Below are 27,688 nucleotides of genomic sequence, written 5' to 3' on the forward strand. Positions count from 1 at the left end.
TAAATAAGGTGGTGTAAAAGACACTGCATCAACAGTGGTAAACTTCCGAAGTTTCTTTTTCTAGGAACTTAAAAGTATTTATTTTATTTCAATTGAATTATATACTTGAACACTGTAGGACACAAATCGCCTTTTTAGCACTGAAAAACCTTCAGTTTAGCAGTACATGGACATATTATTCCAGCATTTTACTTCTATCACATAAATTACAACAAACCACATATCCACATCTCTACAACATGTGAAGTTAAATGTCCAAGTCATGTTATGATTTATGGTGTGGCCTGTCTATTATTATTATTATTATTATTATTATTATTATTATTATTATTATTATTCATCTGAATAGTTCAACAGAGAAGCATTAACTTTGAACCATCTTGTCTCGGTTTGGTTCCCCACCTAGCTATAAACTCGGGTTGGTACTTCGCAGGCCAAGCCTTGCATCACAGTGGCCACCAAGAGGACTCGTCTGCCAACACTGATCGTCGATGTATGTTAACGATCCCAGGGTGTCTATCACAAAGAGTAGGTGAGTTATCACCGACACCAAGAACAAATTTCAATTTCCTATATTGACAGTGTAATCATTGTCATGGGGGTGCTTTGGCAGCATAAAACCTGCTTTCGGGGAGAGAGTTAGATTGAGATGGAGATAGATATGTTATCGATAGATAGAAGACATACAGATATAGAGAGAGATAGAGAGATAGAGAGATAGAGAGATAGAGAGATAGAGAGAGAGAGAGAGATAGAGAGATAGAGAGATAGAGAGAGAGAGAGAGGAGAGAGAGGAGAGAGAGGAGAGAGAGGAGAGAGAGGAGAGATCGACAATGACAATGACAATATCTGACCACAATTTGCCATGAGAGACCAGCACTCTCGTCAAATTACACATGTTCCTGTCCTATAAGCAGATGTGAGACATAAGAAAATCCCTAGAAGCAGATCCAGCCAGTCGTCCTCTAGTGGTGGTCTGGCGATGGTCCTCAAAGTACTTTTCAGTGCACTAAAGGCCCAGTGATCTACCAGGATAGGATATTATATGATGTCATGTACGATGGTTCTACCATCATCCTTCAATGAATGATACCAGAATACACACCAGTTTCATAGTTGGTGATCATTAGTCCTCTTAATGCGAAGTCTGGAACAAGTAGAGTTAGTTAAAATAATCCATGAAAAAAATGTTTCCTCTTTACCTTTCTACCATCATCTCCTCAACTAACCCTGCACTGGGGCATATTAAATCAATAGTCCATAAAGCTGAGATTGTACATAAGGCACAAGCTCATGACCCTCTCCATGGGTAGTTTGGGAGGAGGGGGAAGACCGTGATTTATGAATGCGGATTTGGCGACACCAATGTGGAACCTCCCAGTGGGGGAAGTAACCGCAGAAACGGGTTCTGTTGCCATTCCGATTAAACTGAATGTTTATTTTCTTGCTCATTACAATAGTGTGCTAAAAATGCCAAAATGAATCGATTTTGGTCGGTTTGTCACCATTTTCGCTCTCCCATCTTCCTCCTCCCACACACTTCTCTATCCCTTACTAATTTATGTGCAGAGAAATCGCTCCATCTTCATCCCCAAATTTGCACTTACTGGTACGTAGCATGCAGCTTGCAGAGCTACACAGAGAGGGATGGAGGAAGGAAGGTAGGGGGCGATGGTTGTGGTCGGGTGTGGAGGATGAATATCATGCTGTGACTCATAACACATATTGCCCATTTGCAAGCAAGGCAGCGATCCTAAAGGTTTAGTGTCTGTCATTCGCAATGGTATTATGAACGTGGATCAAAGTGATGGAAAGGAATGGGGATGGGAGTGGAGAGAGTGGTGGGAACGGATCATCAGAGTGCATGAAGCTTGTAATCATTGAAGCGACAGAGCAGTGTCTCCAATGAATGTAAAGTTTCACTTCTTTCCTATAGATAAGCTGTTCGGGGTTCAACACGAATGCTTGAGGGTTAAGTGCTGCAAATTCATGCAATGGTTGTGTAACGCCGTAGAAAAGGCTTTTCTTTTTATGTTCAGACATCAATATTTCGAGTTTGCTCATCATGTTGCATTGGCTAGGCAAATGTGACTTTTCTTCCCAGTAAATAGGTGAGTTCCATGGGAAGGCACATCCTATTTCCCTCCAAACGCTATCTGTTACTAGCAGAAGCCGAAAAAAATACCACGACAGCAAAAAATGAAGGAGGTCTTTTATTCTTGCATTGGTTAAAAGAGCTCAAAGCTGGGGGAGTTCAATAAGGAATGTCTGGAGGTGTTGCATGCACCTGGCACTGAAAGAAAAGAAGAGTAAAATTAGTTTAACGACTTATTTATTTATTCAAAACATTTGTTTGGGTAAACTTAGCATGGATTATATGAAGATAATTTTAGGCTTCGGAACGAAGTCCAGGCTGTCCACAAAGTCTTGTTCCAGTTTTAAAATTTGATTATAACAAGCAAACCAAAAGAGATGCATTGATGCATTATTTGCATTTTGTCACACACTTCATCAAGTTTATTGTCATCTTCAATGCACCTCAACATTTACCATTATAGTGGGATGTAACACATCCAAGCAATAATGCCACTTCAATCCACATGTTGACCAACATATCCCTCATCACACTGCTGATCCATCCATCCATTGGGACCATACTCTGTGTAGAGCATTGGTGCTGCCTAGGCAGTCTCCTTGACTGTTGGACACAATCCTGGATGGGTCACCACTCCGACACAGAATACAGTCAAAGCTCGTTACTATGCCACCGGTCGGGACCGAGCAAAAGTGGCATAGTAGCGAGAGTGGCATAGTAACGAGATTTTGTAAAAACGGCCTTATTTTCTCAAGTTACCCATCTGTAGTTAATCATTAGACAAAATTTATTCCAGCAAGTAAAAGGCACGACTGTTGTATAAGCTAAGCGAACGGAGAACATACACACAGTCACAGAGTTCACACACTAACATATGGCATGGCGAGAAATTCACGACACACAAAGCTTTCAAGAATCGTCGGCTGGCGCATCTTCTTTCGGCGGATCTCGTGCATCTCTTTGTCTAGCCGATCGCATACTTGCATCACACCGGGCTTCCCGCTTCTCTGCTGCATGAACTTCCGGACGGTGCTACAAGAGCGCTGGGCTTCCTCGAACGGAACGATTTCCTCCTCGACAGTTACCTCATCATCTTCGCTTTCCACCGGCTCCTCACTGCACAGAATCTCCTCCGCAATCTCCTCCAGCGTGAAATACCCGCCAGTCGCGAGGCGCTCGTCGGCTTCGAGAAAGTCAGACAGCTCTATCTCCTCGTTCTCGTGCATCTTTACCTTGGCAGGCAGAGCTTCCCAGATGTCGGGCAGCTCCGCATCCTGTGGCTCAGTTTGGATCTCCTCTTCGATGAACTTGGCCTTCGCGAAACAGTTCCTGATCGTCGACTTGCTGACCTGCTCCCAAGCACGCCGGGCGACGTGTAGAGTGTCGAGCAACGTGAACTTGAACTCCTTTCCCTCGTCTACGGCCTCAAGCCAGCGGCATAGCAGGAGCTTCTTGTAGTGGCGCTTGAGGTTCTCTATGATTCCCTGATCCATTGTTTGCAAATTGGCTGTCGTGTTGGGTGGGAAGAAGACCAGTTGGATGTTGTTCAGCTCGAGCTCGGGAGGGTGGCCAGAGAAGTTATCGAGACAGACCAGCATTCTGCGTCCCTGCTGGCCGAGTCGTCCGTCCCACGCACGCAACATCTCCTCGAAAAGCTCCGCCGTCATCCACGCCTTCGAGTTCGCCTTGTACTTGACCGGGATCTCTTTGTTCTTGAAGGCACGGGGTTTCTTGGAATTGCCAATCACCAGAAGAGGGAACTTCTCGCTGCTGCTCATGTTTGCCCCAACCAGAAGAGTGATCCTTTGCTTGCTTTTCTTTCCTCCAGTACACCGCTCTCCCCTGAAAGCCATGGTCTTGTTCGGAAGCAGCTGCCAGAAGAGTCCAGTCTCGTCCAGGTTGAAGACGTCGTCTGCGGAGAACTGCCCGAGTAAGGGCCGGAGAACCTGTGGTTGCCACTCAAGAAGGGATTGCGAATCCACTGCTCCAGCTTCGCCCTGCACTGTCTTGAACGTGATGCCGTGGCGCTTCTTGAAATTGCCCAACCAACCGTCGCTCGCCATGAAGTCTGGGATGTGCATCAGCTCGGCCAGTTTCATCGCCTTCTCCTTGATCAGATCGCCGCTGACAGGCACATTCTGTCCTCTTGATTGCTTCAGCCACATGAGCACTCCCTCATCAAGCTTCGGGTCGTGAGCCTGCGTCAACTTCATGCGCTTCGATGGAAATCCAGCTTTGATTGCAGCATCGATTGCATCCTTCTTGCTGAGAATGCCCTTCACTGTGGTTCTCTTAACTTCGACGCCCCATTTCTTGCTAATCTCCCTGGCCAACTTGGACTGATTCGGCTCCTTCTTCGCGGCATCGATGATCTCCTTCTTTTCCTTCAGCGTAAAGTCGGTTCGCTTGCGTTTCTGAGCTGACATTATGGGCTGAATTTGAAAAAAAATGATGTCACTGTTGTATGTGTGCCTGCGTGTCTGTGTGTGTGCTCGTGCTTTTTTGTGTCTCGTTGTGCGTGTTGTGATTGGCTTGTTGTGGCTGGCATCGGGGAGAAGAATCGCGTGTTTTGACACAGTCTGACTATGCGCGTACGTATTGAGTTATGTTGTGCGCAGCTGGACTGTAGTTCGTCGCTTCGCCTTTGGACGTGAGTGTGATAATCGAGCACTGCACAATACAGACTTTTTCACGACTCGTGCCTTTTAACAGTCACACAGTAGTGGCATGGTAGCGAGAGTAGGGGGTGGCATAGTAAATTTATTTTGTATTGAATTTTGTCGGGACCGAACAAAAGTGGTATAATAGTGAGAGTGGCATAGAAGCGAGGTGGCATAGTAACGAGCTTTGACTGTACCAACAAGCTGGTACTCAATTTGCGACCTCAGAAGGATGACACACAGAGTCAACCCCACCTGGCATTAATTCAACATCCGAGTGGGATTTGAACTCAGGATCCGAGGATCCCAAGCCCATCACTAAGCCAACACCAGGCATATACACTACTGATGCAATTGGTTATCGTTGCACAAAGTGTTTCAGTGTCAACAACAGAGGATTGGAAAACAATCCTTGACATGCTCCAACAAGGGGGAGTCTAACAGCGTCATGTCGGGAGATCGTAAGTACCAGGGGGATGCCCCACACATGACCAATCCATCGACCTGGGAAGTTCTCAGTTCTAACGGTTGTACGCAAACCTCAGCCACCGTACCAGTTTCATCACTTGTTCATCAGCGACAGCGCAGACAGAAACATGCACCACCGAGGCTCACAGGCATGTACCACATCCAATGCCAATAGCAATTAACATATAAATAACAAGATCCAATCACGTCTCTCATCCACAATTGAAGGGAATAACCAATCAGATCTCTTGTGTTCAACTTTGGTGCTCTTCCCAGAGGAGAGGGTATTACATTTGGGTCCATTTGTTACTTACGAAATCTAAAGATTTCGTAAGTATATTGATGACTTCCGTCATCTGTTTGTGTGTGTTTGTGTGTTTGTGTGTGTGTTTGTTTGTGTGTTTGTTTGTGTGTGTGTGTTTGTTTGTGTGTGTGTGTGTTTGTTTGTCGGCACGATAACTCGATAACGGAAGAACCTACCAATGTCAAATTAGACAACGTGATTCAGGAGGGTGATGATTAGCGCTGATTAGATTTTGATCAAAATCGGTCAAGGTCACAGTGAGGTCAAACATTCGATTTTTGATGGTTTGGAACAGAATCATCGTAGAAACTTCTGGTTTGCGTCGCTACCTTCTCTAGAGACAGCTTTTATTAGACAAGGTCAGAGGTAAAGTTGACGATTTCGTAAGTACCAGTCTATGACTGCTTGTTACTTACGAAATCTAAAGATTTCCTAAGTATATTGATGACTTCTGTCCTCTGTTTGTGTGTTTGTGTGTTTGTTTGTAGGCACGATAACTCGAGAACAGAAGAAGCTACCAATATTAAATTACACCACGTGATTCAGGAGGGTGATGGCTATCACTGATTAGATTTTGGTCAAAATCGGTCAAAGGTCAAGGTCACAGTGAGGTCAAACATTCAATTTTGGATGGTTTGGTACAGAATCGTTGTAGAAACTTCTGGTTTGCGTCGCTACCTTCTCTAGAGACAGCTTTCATTAGACAAGGTCAGAGGTCAAATTGACGATTTCGTAAGTACCAATCTATGACTGCTTGTTTGTTTGTTTGTTACTTGGTGAAAAGTTTTTTCGCCAATTATGTTGGTCTGTCACGTTTGTCTGTTCGTCACATGATTTTTGGCCAAAGCTTTCAAGCAATCGTTCTGAAATTTTTTTGTGAATGTTGGTGACTGGCCAAGGATAGCAACGCATGTTTTGGGTCAGGATCCGAATCCGGATCCGGATATGAGAATTTTTTTCGTGATTCTTCACCATTTAGAGATGGGGCCAAAAATGATACATATAGCATAATATCTCAAAAGGTTATGGATGGATTCCGACAAAACTTGGTGGACAGGTTGGGTGTGTGATGAGGACGAAACAATTCCATTTTGGTGAAGATCCCGATCCGGATAAGAGAGTAATTTAATTTTTAAGTAATTCTTCACCATTGAGAGATGGGGCTAAAAACGACATTACGTGATATCTCAAAAAGTTGTGGACAGATTCGGATGAAACTTGGACAGGTTGGGTGTGTGACAAGGACTAATCGATTCGATTTTGATGAAGATCTGAATCTGGATGTGATAATTACCCTCGCCGAAGAATTCGGAGAGGGTATTGCATTTGAGACTGTCTGTTACTTGGCAAAAACAAAAAATTGACAAGTATGTTCATCGCCTGCATTTGTTTGTGTGTGTGTGTGTGTGTGTGTGTGTGTGTGTGTGTGTGTGTGTGTGTGTGTGTGTGTGTGTGTGTGTGTGTGTGTGTGTGTGTGTGTGTGTGTGTGTGTGTGTGTTTTGAGCGTTTGTTTGTCTGTCCGCTTGCCTCCAGCCCAAACCAATCAACTGATCGTTCTGAATTTTTCAGAGATTAATTTCAACGACCCTGCGACGGTCTCCCATTGAAGTTTCGTAAAATTCGGTCGACCAAAAAAGTCTACATAGTCATAGTAGTTTGGGATCCAGGGCACCAAAATTTGAGATGACCCGTCACGGAAAGATATACTTTGCAGGCCACTTTTTTTTTTGCAAGTTCAGACCCTTAGGAAACAGAATCCAGAGGCCTGCTCTGCCGGAGGAATTGCAAAATTGAAAAAAAAAATGCATTTTTTACCACTACTTCCCTCAAATAAAAAAATCGCCTCGTGAAAAATTGAAAAATGCAGAAGGATAAAGTTTGGGTAATTTTAATTAAAATAGTACTAAACTTGGCACATTAATAGAACATAACATCCTTTAAAGTATTCACTATAAATTTGACTAAAGGTTTTCAAAATGGCCGCCATATTTCTAACATGGATGCCATATTTTCCCATAGTTATCTATGTTCATTATATTCTGAGTATTATTGCAATTATTCAAGTGTTTTGTGTTTGTTATGAAACCATTGCTTGGTTTACTCTTTTTTTGGCATAAAAACCCAATGTATTGTGGCTGTATCTTTCGAAGATGGCTGCCATTTTGCATGACTGACGATAATTTGGTCCGTAAAGAAACATTTTCAGAATTGTGTTACTTGCTTGATATATGTACTATTCGACCTTTGAAAGTTGGACAAGAAAACACACTTAAATTTAATGAAAAATTCAATATGGCTACCATTTTTTTCAAAATGGCTGTCAATTTCTGACTAAATGTCTGTTCTCACCACAGATTCGATATAAATGCACAACATGAGTTCTTTTTGTGTCTTTTATGTTGTGACCATCTGTAATATAATAAATACAAATCATTTCACATGATGACACTTAGTAAAATTACATCTTTTTACAAAGTCTTGCAAAATTTGACATGTATCATGTTGCACTCATAAATGAAAATGAATATTCCACTGACTAGTTCATTATTTCGTTCTCATCAGGAATCAAGAGGTTTGCTTCAACGCGTCCACATTTCAATGGGTCGCCCATGCAAAGGCAAGCAAAAACACATTTCGAGTTAGCTCGAGTGCACAGGCATCTCCAAAGACAGTTGCTCTTCTTGCATTTACAGAACTTTTCCTGTACAGCTCTTGGCTTTGGATCCTTTGTCATCATCATTGGCACCAGTTTGCCATTCCTGATTTCTCTGCCTAATGCAGTTGCTATTGGGTGTACTGGTTTCGAAATGTGAGCACTCTTACACACAGCCATTTGGTGAAGACTTCGTAGCAAGTGAAGGTAAAATGCATCCTCTGTAGGATGTCTGTAGGAGGCAGGCATCTGAGGTTACATTTTTTGGTAGCGAAAATGTGTGCACGCAGGACATCTAGACTACCCAGGAAATCAGATTGTGTATAGAGGGCCAGAAAGAAGAATCTAGCAGCTTCAATGACATCAGTCGATACATCAAGGATAAAGTTCTTACCAGGTTTGCCATACTGAGCAAGTGGAAGAAGCTTTTCTGAATTGTCTACAGCACATTTGAAAGCCCACTTCTTTCCTCTTTGGAATGGATAGCTGACTGTATCACAGCCACTCAAGATGTAGGCACTGAGGCTAACAGAACATATTTAGTCCTGTACTGATTTCGTAGGGTTGTAATATAGAATACCTTGTTCTCAAGAAATAGGGGCGCTTCTATCTCGGAAATCAGTTTTTCAAATGCATCATTATATGGATCATTCTCAGCTTGCTGTTTTACACCAGTGATCCTCTTGTTCATGGAAGTTGTCATGCAAGAGCGGTGATAGCGAAAATCTGCTGCAACTATGTCAATGCTACCACTATCAAACATATGTAATCTCTTCATCATGACTTCTTCATGAAGGCTTCTTGCTTTCTGTTGAATCGGTTTATGCCCTTCTAGATCTGTGATTAGCAAGAGCTTCCATTCGCAATTTTTTATCTCGCTCTTTGCAACAAATGAAACACGGGTGCTTGTATCAGATAGGTTGCTCAGAACTTGACCTTGTTCCCATATGTGCTGTGTTGGAACTAGAGCTTGATTCGTCACAATTGTTCACAGTAGTCTTAACATTTCGTATTTTCTGTTCAACTGTCTTTCGGTTTGTATAACTGTTACGACATTTTGCATGCATTTTTGGTTCATGTAGCATAAAGTTATGTTCATCTATAATGTCTCGTTTCAATCTAAAAGCTACTTCATCCATTCATTTAGTGACAGCGATAAGAAGTGCTGGATAACCCAGTGGCGTTAATTGTTGGAGCGGCACAGTTTCTGATACATGCTGACAAATTAGACATCTGGAATAATCTGTGTCAGATCGGGATCTTTTCTCCCTTGTGTGTTCTGGTTCCATGATTTATTCAGTCTACTCCACTATGCCAGATAATCTGTGGAAGAAACAAATATGTACTATAGGTTGCAGTCTAGAATAATACAAGAATATCTTTGTATCTCAAAAACATTACATATACAGCCACTTGTAATAAGACAATTTCTTCTAAAGCAAGAACAAGTATGCACATCTAAATAAGGACTGCTACCTTGCACTAAGTGACCTGACATTCTAGAGAACTAGATGAATGTTGAGATTTACCATTTGTTTTATTAATCTCATTTACTTTATATCTATTTAAATAAATTAGGATTTGGGGCATAGTTCATCTCAGGTTCACAATATATATAACATGTATAACATGTCTTGTAGAAAGTAGTACATTGGTCAAAAGTTTGAGTGGGGGGATTTCCAAATTGATGATAGGTTTCATTTGCCATTATATCGTTTCTTTACATGTTTTGATTGTATTTTTTATCATTATGAGTGCAGAAGTATATAATCTGCGATATGAATGTAGCATTACTCACCTTCTTTTGAAAATTGATCGCCAAACAGTCATTTAAAGGTGGCTGCAGTGATGACCTTCTGGTTATTTACCACTGGAGCAGGTGCACTTCCTGTGCTACTTGCATGTCAACAAATAATTATTAGTAGCATCATCAAACGGACAAAAACAAAAATTTCATTTTCACATGTTATTAATATGCATCTTAGGAAAAATAATGGGAGGGTTATATTTGTATAAGGACAGTAAGTAGACTATTAAAATGCTTGTAATTCTGTTGCCATGGTAACCAAAAATCCTAATGTTTTTGGCATTATTTAAATATTGCATTCAGAATAGTTAATTAGCTGACATAATATTTTAGGCAGAAGTATTTTATATTAAATTAATCAATCTTATAATTTAATGTATAAATGCTATTCCGCCTAAAACTTTTACATGTAACCAGGCCTCTAATTGGTCCGTGGAAAGTGGGTTCTATATCTAATTTTTTTAAGGTATGGGTCAATATGTAAGTGTGCCAAGTTTCATGCTTTTAACACAAAATGCACATACCACTGCCTTTGCCACCCTACTATTATGGGTATGTTTTGTTTAATTGATAACATGGTCACTTGCACATATATTATGCAACATTCCAATGCGGTTTCATGCATACTATAACAACATACGAACCTTTTGCTGTGGAGATCTGCTTCAATGTTGTCATCTGCTAGTATGCCAATTTGGAAGAGAGGGAGTATTCATTGTTTCAAAATGCATTTTGTAATATTTTTATTACTTTATTTAAACAAGACAATGAAAATGTTATCTTAAATATCCAGCCTGATATTAGTTGTGTTCATGATTTTTAAAAAAATAAAATAATTTAATCATTTGACATGTCAAATATTCTATGAATTTTCTTTTAACTGGGTATTTTTATTGAGAAAAAAATAAGTATTATAGAAGATAAGGACCGTATTTATGTATATTTCCAAATTATTTATCTGAGGGTCACAGACATATGAGAAACTCAAAGCTTCGCAATACCTTTTTAATATATGTGCTAAATCGTTCGGGTCAACATTGGGAGGATAACAGATTTGACATGACAAACAAGCCCCAATACATTGTATTGCCCTCCCTAATAGTGTAAACCATGCAATGGTTTTATAACAAACACAAAGCAATGAAACAATTTGAATAATACTCAACGTATAATGGAAGATTGATATCCATGGTCAAACATATTGTCCTATCTTGGAAAAAAAATGGTGGCCATCTTGGAAATTTTATGTCAAAAGTATAGTGGCAATTTTCAGGATGTTATGTTCTATTAATGTGCCAAGTTTAGTACTATTTCCATTAAAATTACCCTAGCTTTATCATTCTGCATTTTTCATATTTTCACGAGAGGCGAGTTTCGATTTGAGGGTAGTAGTGGTAAAAAAAATGCAATTTTTTCCAATTTTGCAATTCCTCGGGCAGAGCAGGCCTCTGGATTCTGTTCTCTAAGAGTCTGAACTTGCAAAAAAAAAGTGGCCTGCAAAGTATATCTTTCCGTGACAGGTAACTTCATTTTTAAGGCCCTTTTTGGACCTTGGATCCCAGACTATAGGCCAAAAGGCCAATTTGAGCCAAATTTTATAAAATCCTCAAATTTCAACCGATTGATTTGAAATTTGAACAGGATTTGCATATCAGGTCGGTGAATTCAACCACCTATTGCTTTGGAGGTTGTCATTGGTCAAAAGGTCAACATAGGCCATAAGGTCAACCCAAAATAAGCCAAATTTTTTAATTGTTTCTAAAATTGTCTTGAAATTTAAAGGCCATTAAGGAATGGCACTGGGAGAGTGGTTAGTGATGAAAGTGAGATGGCAGACTTATTAAGCAGGTATTTTTCTTCAACTTTTACACAAGAACAGTCAGGGGAATTGCCAATAGCTGAGAGTATCTATCAAGGTGGTGAGGAAGGGCTTTCACAGATGATCCAGGTTGGAGTGGAGGAAGTAAAGGAACAGCTCGGTAATCTAAGAGAAGATAAGGCTCCAGGCCGAGATATATGCAACCGAGAGTATTGATGGAGGTGGCTGAGCAGGTAAGCGAGATGTTAACGGATATTTTCAATCGTTCACTGGAGTCAGGACAGGTATTGGGGGATTGAAGAGTCGCAAATGTAACACCATTATGTAATAAATGATCCAGAAAAGAATTGGAAAATTATAGACCTGCTAGTTTGAGTTCAGTTGTGGGGATGGTGGTGGAGTCAATAAGGACCAGATGAGGAACCATTTAAACAAATACAAACTGATTAAAGGTAGTCAGCATGGGTTTACCAAAGGTAGTTCCTGTCTCACAAATCTTTTAGAGTTCTATGAAGCAGTGTCTAATTGGGTGGATGATGGAAAGGCAGTGGGCATCGTATATCTTGACTTTAAGAAGGCATTTGATAAGGGGCCACATTGGAGGTTGGCAGCCAAAGTGAGGGCTTGTGAAGTGTCTGGTCAGGGAGCTAATTGGATTGCAAACTGGCTTAGTGGTAGGAAGCAAAGAGTGCCTGTGAGTGGGAGGGTGTTTTGCTGGGAGGATGTAAGCTGTGGGGTACCTCAGGGATCAGTACTCAGACCATTACTATTCATTATTTACATCAACGATTTGGATAATTCGGTGAAGAGTAAGCTTTCCAAATTTGCACATGACACAAAGCTTGGAGGTAAAATGGATAATAGAGGGAGTGGTCATCAGATACAAGAGATTATTGATACTTGTATAGATTAGGCAAAAGACTGGCAGATGGAATTTAAGCTGAGCAAGTGGAAGGTGTTGGTGATGGGAAAGAAGATTACAGGATGCAAGGGGTAGTTTTGAAGCGTGTCGCACAGGAGAAGCATCTGGGGGTGGTAATAGATACGGGAGGTAATCAGTCAACACAGTGACAGTCAGCTATAGGTAAAGTAAATCAGGTTTTAGGTTGTATTTGGAGGGAGATTATTTATAAATCAAGAGGTGGTGTTAACATTGTACAGGAATTTAGTGAGGGCACATCTAGAATATTGTGTGCAGTTTTGGTCACCACAGTTCAGGAAAGACATAGATGCCATAGCGAGGGTTCAATGCAGGGTTACTAGATTGATTCAGTGCCAAGCTAGACTTAGCCATGAGGAGCGGTTGAAGGAGACAGGGCTTTATACACTAGAAAGGAGGTGGCTACAAGGAGATATGATAAATATGTTTAAGATAATGAAAGGTATCGATAAAATAAGTGCAGATGAATTATTCAACAGAGTCGACAGTGATCGGACCAGGGGCCATCGCCTGAGAGTAAAAAAGAGGAGAGTTAAGACAGTATCAAGGAAGGGGACTTTTACTCAGAGAGTAGTTAATGCATGGAATGGCCTCCCTGGAAAGGTAGTGGCAGCAGAAACGGTCGATAAGTTTAAATTAGAATTAGATAGGTACCTGGAAGTTATGGAGATAGAGGGGTGTAGGGATGTTGGCAGAACTTTTCGGTATCTTGAGCATTGATGGGTGATTTTGTGCATGTGTCCAGAATGCTATTGGTGGGGATCTTTTCAAGAGGTGGTATGTAATTGATGTGTGTTTCTCAACCAAGAACCGTCTCCCCCCACCCTCATCGGAAAGAAAAGACTACAATATAAACTGCAGGAAAAAACTACAAAAACAAAACATTTTGCATTTTTCTTTGTGGAATTTTGTAATTGGTCTGGTGTTGATGTGGCACAGGCACGATGGGCCAAATGACCTCCTCCTGTATCTAGTTTCCTTGTGAACTTGAAACGTTCAACACATTTATGTGTTTACACCTCTCGAACCATGATGGTAGGATAGAGTCGCCCTCTGATGGAATTACAGTGTTAGTGAGCTTAACTGTTAAAAGTTGGAGATCCAAACTGTTTTGTTCATTCGTCAATGAGTTATCCGAATTGTGTACATTGTAGCAAATCTTTTGTTTTCGGGTAACCTTCTTCTGCCATCACACAACTGTCTGGTGCAACTACTGCACCAAGAGATCCGAAACTGCACAAGGCCGCATCACGTGATTTCATTTGAATCAAAGCGCGAGATCAATCAGCCAACACAAACAAGGATTTTAAAAATGATTTCCCATCGTGCGAGTCTCCCATAACTTAGTAGGACATCTACCCGGGTAGTATAATCAAGAGTCACAAAACAAATTATTGAGTAAATGTCCAGAATGAAAAATATCAGTCCATTTTAGCCAAACTCACTCTGTTTAACCCCCATATGTTACCTCATTTACACCTCGTATAATCCTCCTGTATTGTTTTGCACTCTGCACTCCACTTTACCCCATCAGTATCCCACATTTCCCCTTCACCATGAGCACATTTCTTTACTTTACCCACAGTTTTTGCACCTTACCCCATTTCCTAGTTTGACCCCCATTTTACCCTATGCAGCATTCATTTTGTTGGGGTGACTGACCAGCAAAGACTCTGGGGGCATTGGGGGAGTGGGGAGGAAAATTTTACCCCTCCTGCCTTTTGGCAAGAGTTGCTGGAGGGGAGGGTGGGGAGCAGAAAATGCTGTACCACACGAATGTCCAAAAAGGTCTGAGTACATTGATGAACTAACAGAGAGTGTAAGAGGTTTCGAAGATGCATCATCATTTTCCTTTGACTACCAATAATTTTGTTATAACAAGTCTTTCGGAGCCTTTAGGAGGCAGACCTCAAAATTTCCTCAAAATGATTCGCCAATTCCAATTTGTCCTGTATTTTGTCAATTTTCAATGGAATAATACATCGCATGTATCCTCGCAACACAGGGCGCTACCTGACAAGTCTACAGTTGTCATATAGTCCATGAGCCAAGGAGGTGATCGGTTTCATCTCAGGTAAAAATTGTTTGGAATATTTTTCAAGTTGCTATGTGTCTCTGGCATTGTTTAATCCTGGGTAGCCCTGCCTCTTTGGTAGCTTTAGGGCAGTTACTCACATTCTAACCTTTATGGCAATGACGAATATAATAAAAATACCAAAATTTCAGTTGCTTCTCTTAATGATCCCTTAAAACCTCTAAATACACCAAAACACTCTTCAATCTGCGAATAATAAATGCTTGATGATGCTTTCATGAAAAAGTATCCAATAATGTTGTTATATTACAAGGAAATCCCATATTTATTCGTGAATTTGCCCTAAATTCTTATTAATATCGGTTTCCAGCCGTCATATTTTTATTCATATGTCAACAACTGATGGTCAAATTGTTACTTTTCTTTCTCTAAAAATTACTCAATCGTTGCTGTTAAATGACATTGATTTGACCCAAAATCATTCTTGAGTCAGTAACATATCTCATTCTCATTTATTAACCCCTCCCCCCCTTTTTTTTCATGTTTACATACAATATTGAATATGGTAAAATTGTCCCCATCTTATTGTTCACAAAAGTACATTGGTTATATTATTCCCTAAATTTCATGTTCACACAATTTCAAAAACAATTGCAATGATTTAAAAAAGCAAAAAATAATTTTTTTTTCCTGGTGAACAGAAACACAATATTTGATTTACTTTGTCAAAAACCGAAATACATAATTTTTCAGCAAATTTCACATGCACTAAGATTTTGCGTCCAATTTCTAATGGTTTGAATACTCCTAAATTTGATCAATGAGACAAACTTGAGTAGATTGACTATGATGGATTGACATACTCAAACGGAAGACCAAATACTGCATTAGAGTCGTCAGAAGGAACCCAGAGAAGTAAAGAGTAAAGATGGAGTCATAAAGAGGAATCTGGATCGGATTCGGGTTTCAGCCGCTACTCCGCTACCCTCAAACCCATCCAGGTGCAGCCAAGTGAGCCTTACAGAAAAAAAAAATCTGCAAGAACTCACTTCTCCTTCGAGAGATCGATAACGAGAAGAATAGAGAATAAAATTGATAAAAGAAAAGAAAAAAAAAAAAAGCAAGAATTAGAATGAATAAACAATGTGAAAAAGGAGAAAGAAATGTGAAAGAACAAAGATGTCAGGAATAACCCGGATAGATCGATTTCAGCAGTTACTCCCCAGGCTCAAACGTAGCAACAAGTTCAAGCTACCAGGAGTCCGTCAGCATGGAAGAACAGGACACAGCATCAGGATATGGATGGTACGAACATAACACTGGTCAACAAGTCATTTTCATCAGATATAATAACACCGGTCGACAAAATTGAACTTTTCTCTCTCATCAAAGATGTAAACACACTTTTTCTACATGAGTTTTGCACACTGATTCCAAATCTGTTTCCAGGTTTGTTCCAGCACATCTAGTTTATCGAAATATGATCAGTGTTAATTTCAGCAAAATTTCGGTAATAATCACACATTATGTAAACATAACATTACAACCTTATTCATTTTTCTGTATAATTTTTACATAAATGTTCTACACACCATACACTTGGTTAAATTTATACAGTACACACTTGTGGAAAAAATAAATGTGTAACAATTAAAAAAGTTGCGAGTACGATTTTATTTTGTAAACTTTGTCTGGATTGCCATGATACAACATCCAGCAGTAGTCTGCTTTAATTCCACAAACCTTAGTAGTAATTTTCCATTGCCTGAATGTCTTGATGGAAGCATTCCCTCTGCTCATCACTCACTGTGCCAAGGTTTTCAGGAAAAAAATCTAGATGCGAATGTAAAATAATCTAATTTCAAGGACATGCGACAGTCCATTGTTAGCTCGCCTGTTCGAAGAACAGAGAGCTATCGCGATACCCCCGGCGTGAGCGTAAGCGTCAGCGTGAGCGTGAAAATGTTAAAGTTTTTGGTGCAAGTTATTTAGAAGCTTGCCATTCATTTAATATGTGTACGAGGATGCTGATATTTGGCATGGAGGTTCCTTTGGGGTATATTATTGATGTAGTTAAGTTGAAATTTAAAAAGAATTTCAAATTTTTTAAATTTTTGACCTGTTTTGAACTTAACTTTTTTGTAGCACATCAGCGTTAAAGTTTTTGGTGCAAGTTATTTAGAAGCTTGCCATTCATTTAATATGTGTACTAGGATGCTGATATTTGGCATGGAGGTTCCTTTGGGGTATACTATTGGTGTCGTGAAGTTAAAATTAACAAATGATTTAAAAAAAAAAAAAATATATATATATATATATATATATATAATTTCAACCTAAGATGGTGTCAAAGCCACCCAATGCTTGCCTGTTTATACTCGACACTTGCCATTCATTTAATATGTGTACTCGGGATGCAATGAAGTCCAAATGAAATAAATTTTGTTGGTGCACCTTTTTCAGAGACTCAATATTTGTGAAGTCAAAACACTACATATTACCTTTTAGCTCGCCTGTTCGAAGAACAGAGAGCTATAGTGATACCCCCGGCGTGAGCGTCAGCATCAGCGTGAAAATGTTAAAGTTTTTGGTGCAAGTTATTTCCTTTCTCATGTTTTTATCTACCACACTATTTTTTACTGATTACAATATACAAATACATATATTGCTTTCAAATTATTTGGATCAGACTCCACTGCAATGCTTTATAAAAAAATATTATTAGACTAGTCTTTTAAAAACGATAAATGTATAAACAGGCGAGCATTGGGTGACTTTGACACCAACTCTCTGGTGTTATATGCATCGAGCAGTTTCTGGACTCCATCTTTGTACGTGGGAAACTTGTCGTAACCCAAGAAGTTTCCACAAATCCATTTGAAAGGTTGTTGCCTTAGTTAATTATGATTAAGGCAATAACCTTTCAAATTTCATCCATCTCGTCACAAAGACTAGACATACCAAAAACAGCTTTATAATCCGTATTCCAAGAGCTATTTAGTCCACCTACATAATTAACCAAATGGAAGACCAAATACTGCATTGGAATCATCACAAGATTGATCTTACCAAAAAAGTAAAGAACAAAGATGGAGTCATCAGGAGGAACATCACTCGTACAAACTTTCACATGAATTACCAATTACATGGCTCACAAAGTTTGTTGACAAATGAGCAAAATGACCGTTCGCAATTATGAATGGTTGCTCGAGCAGATTTAATGTATGATGGATTATAATCATACGTCACTAATACAAACTTGTATCTGAATTAAAAATCACATGTCTTATGAACTTTGTTGAAATGGAAACAACATGATGATTCACAATGAATAGTTGCAAGAGCAGATGGACTCGAAAGGTTGACATACATCACTCATACATACTTGTGCAGGGACTATAAATTGGTTAGATGTCAGAAATACTGATCAATTAGGTATGTGACATCAAGTTATATATGATAATTGATAACCGTGTGTTAATACTGAAATTAACTCAAACCCACAAGTTGGAAGTTTCAAGACATGTTTCTTGTCCAAGTTTAAATTACATTCCATGGCAATCATATTTACATGTCCTAGAATATCGAAATGTGATAGTAGCTGCCAATAAACTACCACAATGACTCGGTTGCCCATTCTTATATTATGCCAGAGGCATGTAGAAACTCAAAAAACATCATTAGAATTTGCTACTTGAGATGAAACCGATAAGTGGATTCTGGGGGCTTGGCTCATGAATTGAGTTACGTAGGATAGCAATTACTTTTCTGCCCTGAAAAAAAATTGTGCCCCCCCCCCCAAGTTCCTAGACTTTGCAAGAAGTTGTGGACTTAAGTTGGCTGAAGGTATAATTCTGAAGGGTAGTGGAGTACCTTCAAGACGACAATCCTTGATGTTGCTGGTGGATGTCTTGGAACCCTCCGTCAGGCACAAAGGAACTTTGTCTCCCAAAGGACACTGAATACCATTGACCAGAGTCACAGGGCCAGGCTTAATGGCAGAGCTGAGCTGTTCAGGGAGCTGAGGTGAAAAACTGTACGTGCGCTAAGGGTGGACCAGGAGGCCTATGTGCGAGGAATCTGTGAAGGGATAGAGCATCACCTGTGGTCAAGTGATTCTCCGCCAGCTTACAGAGGAATTTGAGTTTTGCATTCCTCCAAGCCCATCCCTCAGTGTGCTGCTGTTAGATCAAAGGGTGGTGGACTGTTGACAGAGGAGTCCGAAGTGAAGGCCTGCTCGGCCAGTTACTTTGAGCGGCTGTACCAGGCTGACCCACCAGCTGTCGAGTTGGACGTCAGGGGTATAACTATCCTCATTGCTGACCCTCCAATCAACTGTGAACCACCTTCGTTTGTGGAAACACAGGCTGCGGTGAACCAGTTGAAAGGGAGTAAAACCGCAGGGACATGTGGCATCCATTCTGAACTCCTCAAGGCTGCTGGAAATGCTTTACTGGTATCATTGCATGCAGTTCTGTGCTATGCTTGGAACACAGGCATCATCCCAACTGTCTGGAAGAGGGGTCTTGTTGTCCCTCCCTGGAAAGGGAAGGGTGATCGCCAAGAGTGCAACAACGACCAAGGGGATACGCTGCTCTCAGTGCTGGGCAAGGTCTTTGCTCAGGTAATTCTTGATAGGGTTCGCCACCATCTGCTTGAGCACCAGCACCCAGAGCAGTCAGGCTTTACACCAAAGAGGTCAACGATTGAACGTATCCTTGCTCTCCGGGTCTTCACTAAACGCAGATGAGAGTTTCGGCTGGGGCTGCTTGCAGCCTTTGTTGATCTCCGCAAAACATTTGATTCAGTGAATCGGGATGCCCTCTGGAGGATTCTTAGTCTTCGTGGTGTGCCACCAAAACTGATCGATCTGATTTTTGAACTCTGCTCGGGTACTGAGAGTGCTGTGAGATGTGGTGGTTCCATCTCCGACTTATTTCCAGTTGTGACTGGAGTTTGTCAGGGGTGTGTGTTGGCCTCCACACTTTAATGCTTGCATGGACTGGATTTTGGGGAAGATGTCGGAGAGATTAAGGTGTGGTGCATCGCTTCGGAATGTCAATATATCTGACCTTGATTTCACAGATGCAGTCATCCTTGCAGAAACACTGTATCTTTTATGTACCCATTGGTGGTGAGGATGTTGAGGTCATGGAGTGTTTCACTTCCCTTGGCAGTGATATTCATGTTTACGCAGGTTGTGAGCTGGAGGTCAATCGATGTCTGGATCGTGCCTATCACCTTTGGTGCTTCCAAGGATTCCACCACAGCAAAGCCTCAACTGTTTATTACAGTATATTACAAACCGGCCACTACTTGAGGCTCAGCTAATATGGCTGTCCGTTGAGAGCTACCAACAGCACGTCCATCGCTTCGGCCCAGTCCGCTAGACTCCTCCCCCATGTCACGTCACATCCCATGACGTGTATCGAGGCATCAAGCACACTTGCGTTTTATCACAGGGCCTGAGGAGTCATGGATTCACTGCATCATGAGGTGTGGTGCTGTCGGTGTCTGTGCAGGAGGACAAAAGTCTGAATCTTTAAGTCCTTGGTGCTTCCAGTCTTGCTCTATGGATGCGGGACTTGGACTCTGACAAAGAATCTTAGACGGAGACTTCATGCCTTTAGTACCAGGTCTTTTCGAAGAATCCTTGGCTATCGCTGGTCAGACTTTTTGTCTCACAAGCGGTTGGAGAGAGAGAGAGAAAGAGAGAGAGAGAGAGAGAGACACAGAGAGACACAGAGAGACACAGAGAGACACAGAGAGACGAAAGGCGATCTTGGAGTCCTAGAGGGAAGAAAATGGCCGTTTTTACAGCCATTTTTCCCTGCAGTGCAGGGGTTTGGCTTTTTCTTGAGGCAATGTTTTATGGCCGGATGCCCTTCCTGACGCCAACCCTGATCGCCTCTTATGACACACAGGGATATGGTACACCTATTCTAACCGGGGCATACACCGGGACCAGTACACTGGTACTCATTTCGCCGACCTCGGAAGGATGACAGGCTGAGTCAACCCCCTGGTGTTAATTCAGCAGCAAACGGGGCTTGAACTCAGGACCCTGGGATCCCAAGCCACCATCCTAACCACTAAGCCAACACCAGGCTTGGAGTCCTAGAGGGAAGAATGGGATCAAACAAACTGAGGATGATGGTTCCACAGTTGGGTAAAAAAAAAGGGGGAACAAATGAGTGGAGATGAGCAGCAGTGAGCCTGGATTTTGGAGTTTCACCAGAAAGAGGTTACTGGTAGACTGTGCACATCCTGCAGAAACCTGGGGGTAGGGTGGGGGAGGGGAAGGGGTCAGAGCAAGGAAAGAGCAGAGGGTGCAAGATTAGAAAGGAGGAGGCAGACGATAGAAAGACCTGTCTGTAATGAAGTTTATGATCGTCCCTCAGGTATAATCCTCCCTTGTTCATAATTCAGGGTGACAAGACAGCCGACCTCCTCATGGTTCACCTTTGTCGACCAATGGGTTTGTCATCATTTTGGCAATATATGTGTCAGGATCTATTTGATTTTCTTTCTGTGAATTTGGACTATTATATGAGATTTTCTACAATTTTCATTTCTTGTCAAGTGAGCACACTGCAGAGTCCTCCAAACTCTGCAAGTGTTTACAACTACTGGCTGAAACATGGATGTGTGTGTGCCTCGGGCATATTCCAACTGAATGTGGAGGATTCAATCCCAGCCAAAAAGGATGTGCTCCATAGAATCGCTACCTCATATAATGTGCTCATAATCCTCCTGCAGGAAAGTCACAGGTGTGCTAAAAGCAGAGCTATAATTTCAAGCAACCAACAAGTAGCTTTCAGCCCAAGTAAACTTCATGGCCGAGCTACCTATCTGAGATCTACCATTGGGAAATGCAATGTAGTTTATACCTCCTAGCCAAATGCTGGCTTCCAATACCATGTAGTACATGTCCAGGGTCTATATATTCTCAATTTGTCCAAACTCCCACCACCACCACTCGAGTGGTGATTGCCAACAGTTAGCTCACCTTCACTTATCGCAAGAGACTAACTGGCCACACACTAATAAGGGGTACATCTACTCTTCTGCTGATGGAGAAACCCAATGTAATTGGGCATCCCAGTGTGACCTCCATTGTAATTTGATAGATGAGAACTGGTAACTTTCTGCTCGATCTGATGGGTTGCATATGCCGTCCCTGACCTGACATGGTGGCTTGGTGATCCCTCTACCACTGCACTACACTGACAAAGGTCAGTGCTCGATCGCTTCCCCAACTCTCACCATCGTCCATTCTTCGCCAAAGGTGGAAGACATCCCCACCAGATTGAGTGAGGAAGAAGGAGGTATAAAGAAGTACAGTACTGGAAAGAAAAGCATCATGGAGGAAATATTCCAGCAAAAACCTATTTTGGAGCCACCCTCCCCCACCCACCTAAGGACGACAACCTCCTTCCACCCCGAATGTTTTTTTAATGCCATGAACAAACTTTGGTATATCTTGGGTGATGAAGGTTGTGGTCAAGAGTTTCATCTAAATCGTGTTGTAGTTTTGGAGAAGAAGTTGCAAGTGTTAACGGACGGACGGACTGACAGATTGACGATGCTCATTCCCATAAGCCCCCCTGAATTCAGTTCCAGGTGACTTTAAAATGTTATTATTTAGGGTGTGCATGCATGAGGACTGATGGAATACTGAAGATTTCTCCCCACCAATGTCGACCCAATTAAATTTCTCCATGCTACGAGCTTCAATGTCCCACCATGTGAGATGACTGCAGTCCTCACCACACGATTGCTGAAGAACATGGTCGTCACTTCAAGACCTATGTGTAGCACCTTGCACTTCTTTTCATTGAAAGTAACTGCCATCTCTCCACGATGCTAGAAGATTGTTCAAATCGACTTGGAGAGCATCATTCTGGTCTTAGATACATGCTAGGCTGTATAACTTGGTGTCATCGGCAAAAGGCTGAACCTTTCCAATCTACTGCATCTGGGAGGTCATTCATGAACATCACAAATCGAACCGGTCACAAGACACTACCCTGATGTGTTGATGTATCCCTTTGTCACTCGGCTCCATGGAGATGCCACCCCATTCCCTATCAGGTGTTGCTCCCTGTTGGTCCAGAAGGTAGGATTTGACCCCTGATACTATAGGAAGGTAACTTTTCCATAAGCCTTGCATAAGAAATGCTGTCGAAGGCCTTCCTAAAGTCTAAGTACAGCACATCCACATCTGATCTCCTTTTGTCAAGCAGCTTGATCCATTGCTCGACAACCTCGAGCAGACGAGTGGCACAGGACCTGCCTGGTGTAAAACCATGCCATCATTCTATTAAGCAGGTTGTTTGTCTCTTTTGCAAGTTCTTTGAAAACGAATATGATGGTGACCCCATCCCATCACAAATGAAAGCTTGATGAGCTCAATGAATGTCACTGATTGGAAGGATGAGAGCTTAGGTGAATGAAGACCAATCCAGGCTTTGCACCATCTTCCACAGATGTTGCATATGAAGAGCTTGCAGGGCTCTCACATGGCGTCTTCCTCATCACTCATCCCTGGCTTCACAGCAATTTTCTTCAAACTGTCGGACTCCATGATGACAGTTGGTGTGCCAGTGGGGATGATCGGTAGCATACAGGGTGTTTCAAAAAAGTGAACTATTTGAACAGTCTGATATTCTGTCCTTTCTAATGCTTCTCTCTTCTTCTCTCTTGCCCTTCTCTCTTGCAGGTTATGGTGGTGGTGGTGGTTGCATGCCATTTCTAGCAAGTCGTCAGTCAGACCCTCCATCAACTATGGTGTTCACAGTGGAACAAAAAGTGAAAATCCTGACTTTGTGGTTTGAGACAAAATCCAAAGTGCAGGTGTGCCGACGATACTGTCAGTATTACAATGTTCACACCCATAATGGACCTTCCAATGGGAGCATTTTGCAGTTTGTAGAGCACTTCCAACTACATGACGCGTAAAAAAATCTAAATAAAGGCAACAGTGGCTGCCCAGCAAGTGTTACTAAGGACCAAGGGAACATTAATATTGTGAGAGATTCTGCTGTCGAAAGGCTGAAGAAATCCCACCATCCACGTTCCCGAAAACTGCCGATCTCGGCCTCATCTCTGTGGCATATTCTCACTTCTGAACTCAAGCTCTACCCCTACATCATAGCTGCAAGGCATAAGCTAACTCTGGTTGACATGGCAAGCCCAGTAATAATATGTGATTGGTTCAGTTCAGTTAGGTTACTGTAGGTATGGGAGCATGCACTGGAACAGAGCGTCGCCGCATCCACTTTCCATCGGTACTATGGGGCTTCCGTCTGGTCATCCCCCAGGCAGATGCCTGGCCCATCCTCATCTCCTTGAGATACCGATCAACCTGCTGCAACCATGAGGCACGCGATCGTCCCGTTGGCCTTCTCCACTCATGAGGGTCCTTCGCTAAGAGAATCTGGTGAGATTGGTTCAGTGACCGAATGGAAAGGTACCCAAATTGGATCAACTTCTTGTGGTTCCGTGATGAAGCACACTTCCATTTGAATGGGGTTATCAACAACCACACTAACATCTTGTGGCCTGCTGAGCCTTCTGAGGAGCTGTTTGAGATGTCTCTCAAGGGCCCCAAGTCCACTTCCTTCCGTGCATTGAATGCCAGATGGGGTATACCGGGACTGTATTGGTTCGATGCCACCAATGGTAAGATGGTGACAGTCAATGGCGAGCAGTACCGCAAGGTCTTACGCCGATTCCACACTGATCTCTCAGCTACTGTCTCCAAACCAACTCAGACTTACATGGTTCATGCAGGACGATGCCCCACCACACACTGCCAGTGAAACAATTGACTTGCTCTACCAGCTGTTTGGAAATTGTCATCAGCCTGGGCAGAGTACATGAGTGGACGCCCCACTGTCCAGATTTGAATCCGTTGGATTTTTTTATTTTATGGTGCTACCAAAGGTCAAGTTTGCACCAACAAATCTCAATCCCTGGCTGTCCTTAAGCAGGAGGTGGAGGACTATCGTCAGGCTACCACTCCAGCCACTTGCAGTCAAGTTGTGGAGAATTTTGGAGTCAGGATCAAAGCCTGCTTGAGCAGAGGCAGAGCACACATTGAAAATGACAATTACAAGCAGTATAATGAGTGATTTGAAAATGGCATTGTGTATGCTTTCCATCAATGTATCACTGAACTTGCTACCTTTTTATAATTTTTCTGCAATAAAATGTTCAAATAGTCCACTTTTTTGGAACACCCTTTACTCCAGTTGTCCAGGATCCACATTGCATTTTGTCAAAGTGGCTTTGACGTGGTCCTTTGCAGCATATATGTTGGCCTCGAACAGAGGGATTTCGACCTGGTCCCTCCTTAAAGCTGCCCATACAGGATCTTCCGGGGTATCTATGTGATATCCAGACAACCTTATTGTGTGGCAAATTCAGTGTAGCTGACAGCACACAAGCACTGTCTCAATACTGGTTGAAGATGTAGTTTGGAGAATGGTTGTGTATGGGACTCTATCCTCCCAAGTGATTCCATTGATCTTTCTCAGGACATGGAGAGCTTCGAGAACTTTGCCTGTTGTTTGTAAGCAAGTGCTTGATCACTACATCATGTGCAAGGCCCTCCATGACCTTTCCAGCAACCGACGTGACCTACTGTCATATGGTTTCCAGGTCCCTTCCTGTTACCATTCTTGACGATTGCTGTTACGTTTACCCTTTTCTTTGCTTCTGGTGGCATTCCTTCCTCCAGGGACTTGGCAAATATAATTGCTAAAGTTTCTGCCCTGCTGTCAGGCATTTCCCTCAATAAGTCAACTGGGCCCACAGACTTGCTCTTGCATGTCGAGGCATTTCATTTTCTTCCTCACCTCTTTGGTTGTGAGGTTGATTGTTTCCAAGCTGATGTCATCCTTCTCCCTCGGTTGGTATATTACTGATGTCATCCATTGAAAATACACAACCGAAGTACTGGTAATTGTTAAGTGCTTCAGTTTTAATACAATACGTAATGATTTTAGAGGTCATTAAAAAAAAATCCGGAAGTTTAATGTTACTGATCGAAGCAGTCTTATTCACCCACCACCCTTCTACACTGGAATAAGACATTGAGTTGCGGTTTAGGAGATGGAGTCTTTCTTGATCATCATGGAACGCAGTGTCGATCAGCATTATACATAGCCATATCGGCGGTCTCTTCTTCACCCCAATACTGCATCCTCTCACATGCCACATCCTCTCATCCTATATACAGCATGGTTCGTGGAAGTATTATGAAGATGATTTGTGTTCTACAGTGTTCAAGTGTATAATTCAACAAGCCGGGAGGCGACGATGGTTCGCGGGCATTATTGAACAATGCCACGATAGGTACAATTGAGTTAGTGGAAGCTTTTTAGGAAGTCCTACCATAAAAACCTATCTCTTCCGTCAAAATTGACCAAATCAAATCGGATTTTTTATCTGTTGTACTTATGGACATTACACGCACAGCTTCAAGGAAATGAAATTGCGAGAAAAAAAAAATCGAGATATAAATAAAAAGTTCAAGTGGGCGTGGCTCCGCCCACAAGGGGCATGGGACGCCCCTCATACAAAAAGACACAACTAGACCGTGATATCGAGCTTGTGTCCAAGTTTCATCAAGATCGCAGCAAACGTCACGGAGATATGTTCTGGAGAGAGTCACAAACAGACAGACAGACACACAGACACATACACAACGAAAAAAGTGGTCACTGCTGGTGTCCGCAAACCAATTTAAATTTGGGTTTAAAGAGGTTTTACTGGGTTTTACCACCATTTTAATCCGGGTTTTAACACCTACTTAGTGTCTAAACACTACCCAACCTTACATTAGTTATTTGTGCTTGTTGTATGTATCCTTTGTGACGTCCTTAAAAACAGTACGTTTCCTGGTTGGAATGATTTTCAATTTTCTTTGACTGCCAGGCAGGCAGACAAGAATATATAAATATATATATATATATATATATATATATATATATATATATATATATATATATATATATATATATATATATATATATATATATATATATAGTATTATCTCACTCCTCTCTGCGCAATTGGGACAAATTCAGAGGCAATGCACGGTAAAACAGTAAACTTGTCTTCCAATTCATGTTCCGAATCGTGTTCATTCATATAACATTCAATTTAAATAAATGATATAAACTGACAAGACGAGTTAGTTATAGTATGCAGTTTGTGGCTGCTGGTTGCATCATTTTCTGGGGAAACAGCTGTGCCACGGATGCAGTGCCCTCTATTACCAGTCCAAGCTGGTACACATTTCACCAAACTCAGAAGGATGATAGGCTGGATCAAACCCACCTGGTGTTAATTGAACAGCCAGCCAGGACTCAAACTCAAGACCCTTCGATCGTAAGCTGTGACCATCTTAACCTTTTCAGCCAACACCAGACTTCGCTGATAAAAATGGATTGACATCAACTAATATTGGTTAACCCCACTTTTCGCTCCGCGTGTTCAACATAACAAGTTTTGCAATCGCTGCGCAAAGCCAGCCCTTCCTTACCAGCCCTTTCGTTGGACTGCTTGCTTGAGGGCTTAAGCCGCTTAGCGAGTGCTCTCCAAGCTGCTTGGAAATGGAACACACCCCTTCAGCAGCTCAATTTCGAGCACATCACTGTTTTTTTCTGAATGATTCCGAGTAATAAAGAAATGAGTCTCATATCGTACGTGCTGAAACATTCGATTAGATGCTGGTGCACCTTTGTTTGCAATATGCGAAGAGGTTCGGATTTCAAACCGGAAGTGCGAGTGTATTGTTGTTGTTGTTGTTGTTGTTATTGTTTTAATTTTATAATAACTGAAAATAGTTGAAATGTTGTTGTTTTATAATTTATATTAATATAAAGTAATCATTTGT

The 27,688-nt window shown here is 41.7% G+C and overlaps 1 long non-coding RNA gene across 1 annotated transcript; it reads right to left on the bottom strand.

Annotated features, from left to right (window-relative positions):
- Positions 1 to 1,470: 1,470 nt before the first annotated feature.
- Positions 1,471 to 27,534, bottom strand: LOC147018704 (uncharacterized). The gene is made up of 3 exons (XR_015062493.1): positions 27,335 to 27,534; positions 18,655 to 21,058; positions 1,471 to 2,293 (listed from the first exon to the last, which is right to left on the bottom strand). It is a non-coding gene; the product is annotated as an uncharacterized LOC147018704 (long non-coding RNA).
- Between the last annotated feature and the right edge of the window lie 154 nt (positions 27,535 to 27,688).

The sequence above is a fragment of the Eptatretus burgeri genome, chromosome 10 (genome assembly GCF_056783735.1).
Source record: "Eptatretus burgeri isolate ZD-2024b chromosome 10, Ebu_testis_v1, whole genome shotgun sequence".
Taxonomy (NCBI): Eukaryota; Metazoa; Chordata; class Myxini; order Myxiniformes; family Myxinidae; genus Eptatretus; species Eptatretus burgeri.